The sequence below is a fragment of the Amia ocellicauda genome, unplaced genomic scaffold (assembly GCF_036373705.1).
Source record: "Amia ocellicauda isolate fAmiCal2 unplaced genomic scaffold, fAmiCal2.hap1 HAP1_SCAFFOLD_368, whole genome shotgun sequence".
NCBI lineage: Eukaryota > Metazoa > Chordata > Actinopteri > Amiiformes > Amiidae > Amia > Amia ocellicauda.
In genome coordinates, this window is record NW_027102940.1 from 2,199 (window position 1) to 5,000 (window position 2,802).

The following is a 2,802-nucleotide window of genomic DNA, read 5'->3' on the forward strand; positions in this document are numbered from 1 at the left end:
GCAGGCAGGCAGACCTCCAGGGCAGGCAGTGCTGCTACCAGGGCTGGATAGCAGACCTCCAGGGCTAACAGGCAGACCTCCAGGGCTGGAAGGCAGGCAGTGCTGCTACCAGGGCAGGCAGGCTGTCCTCCAGGGCTGGAAGGCAGACCTCCAGGGCTGGCAGGCTGACCTCCAGGGCAGGCAGGCAGGCAGGCAGACCTCCAGGGCTGGATAGCAGACCTCCAGGGCTGGATAGCTGACCTCCAGGGCTGGATAGCAGACCTCCAGGGCTAACAGGCTGACCTCCAGGGCTAACAGGCAGACCTCCAGGGCAGGCAGGCAGACCTCCAGGGCAGGCAGTGCTGCTACCAGGGCAGGCAGTGCTGCTGCCAGGGCAGGCAGGCAGACCTCCAGGGCTAACAGGCAGACCTCCAGGGCTAACAGGCAGACCTCCAGGGCTAACAGGCAGACCTCCAGGGCAGGCAGGCAGACCTCCAGGGCAGGCAGGCAGACCTCCAGGGCAGGCAGTGCTGCTACCAGGGCAGGCAGTGCTGCTGCCAGGGCAGGCAGGGAGACCTCCAGGGCTGGATGGCAGGCAGGCAGACCTCCAGGGCTGGATAGCAGACCTCCAGGGCTAACAGGCTGACCTCCAGGGCTAACAGGCAGGCAGGCAGACCTCCAGGGCTGGATAGCAGACCTCCAGGGCTAACAGGCTGACCTCCAGGGCAGGCAGTGCTGCTACCAGGGCAGGCAGGCAGACCTCCAGGGCAGGCAGTGCTGCTGCCAGGGCAGGCAGGCAGACCTCCAGGGCTGGATAGCAGACCTCCAGGGCTAACAGGCAGACCTCCAGGGCTGGATAGCAGACCTCCAGGGCTGGATAGCAGACCTCCAGGGCAGGCAGTGCTGCTACCAGGGCAGGCAGTGCTGCTGCCAGGGCAGGCAGGCAGACCTCCAGGGCAGGCAGTGCTGCTACCAGGGCTGGATAGCAGACCTCCAGGGCTGGATGGCAGGCAGGCAGACCTCCAGGGCTGGATAGCAGACCTCCAGGGCTAACAGGCAGACCTCCAGGGCAGGCAGGCAGACCTCCAGGGCAGGCAGGCAGACCTCCAGGGCTGGATAGCAGACCTCCAGGGCAGGCAGTGCTGCTACCAGGGCTGGATAGCAGACCTCCAGGGCAGGATAGCAGACCTCCAGGGCTGGATGGCAGGCAGGCAGACCTCCAGGGCAGGCAGGCAGACCTCCAGGGCTGGATAGCAGACCTCCAGGGCTAACAGGCAGGCAGGCAGACCTCCAGGGCTGGATAGCAGACCTCCAGGGCTAACAGGCAGGCAGGCAGACCTCCAGGGCTGGATAGCAGACCTCCAGGGCAGGCAGTGCTGCTACCAGGGCAGGCAGTGCTGCTACCAGGGCTGGAAGGCAGACCTCCAGGGCAGGCAGTGCTGCTACCAGGGCTGGATAGCAGACCTCCAGGGCTGGATAGCAGACCTCCAGGGCAGGCAGGCAGACCTCCAGGGCTGGATAGCAGACCTCCAGGGCTGGCAGGCAGGCAGGCAGACCTCCAGGGCTGGATAGCAGACCTCCAGGGCAGGATAGCAGACCTCCAGGGCTGGATGGCAGGCAGGCAGACCTCCAGGGCTGGATAGCAGACCTCCAGGGCTGGCAGGCAGACCTCCAGGGCTGGATAGCAGACCTCCAGGGCTAACAGGCAGACCTCCAGGGCAGGCAGGCAGACCTCCAGGGCAGGCAGGCAGACCTCCAGGGCTGGATAGCAGACCTCCAGGGCAGGCAGTGCTGCTACCAGGGCTGGATAGCAGACCTCCAGGGCAGGATAGCAGACCTCCAGGGCTGGATGGCAGGCAGGCAGACCTCCAGGGCAGGCAGGCAGACCTCCAGGGCTGGATAGCAGACCTCCAGGGCTAACAGGCAGGCAGGCAGACCTCCAGGGCTGGATAGCAGACCTCCAGGGCTAACAGGCAGGCAGGCAGACCTCCAGGGCTGGATAGCAGACCTCCAGGGCAGGCAGTGCTGCTACCAGGGCAGGCAGTGCTGCTACCAGGGCTGGAAGGCAGACCTCCAGGGCAGGCAGTGCTGCTACCAGGGCTGGATAGCAGACCTCCAGGGCTGGATGGCAGGCAGGCAGACCTCCAGGGCTGGATAGCAGACCTCCAGGGCTGGAAGGCAGGCAGGCAGACCTCCAGGGCAGGCAGTGCTGCTACCAGGGCTGGATAGCAGACCTCCAGGGCTAACAGGCAGACCTCCAGGGCTGGAAGGCAGGCAGTGCTGCTACCAGGGCAGGCAGGCTGTCCTCCAGGGCTGGAAGGCAGACCTCCAGGGCTGGCAGGCTGACCTCCAGGGCAGGCAGGCAGGCAGGCAGACCTCCAGGGCTGGATAGCAGACCTCCAGGGCTGGATAGCTGACCTCCAGGGCTGGATAGCAGACCTCCAGGGCTAACAGGCTGACCTCCAGGGCTAACAGGCAGACCTCCAGGGCAGGCAGGCAGACCTCCAGGGCAGGCAGTGCTGCTACCAGGGCAGGCAGTGCTGCTGCCAGGGCAGGCAGGCAGACCTCCAGGGCTGGAAGGCAGACCTCCAGGGCTGGCAGGCTGACCTCCAGGGCAGGCAGGCAGGCAGGCAGACCTCCAGGGCTGGATAGCTGACCTCCAGGGCTGGATAGCAGACCTCCAGGGCTAACAGGCTGACCTCCAGGGCTAACAGGCAGACCTCCAGGGCAGGCAGGCAGACCTCCAGGGCAGGCAGTGCTGCTACCAGGGCTGGATAGCAGACCTCCAGGGCTAACAGGCAGACCTCCAGGGCTGGCAGTGCT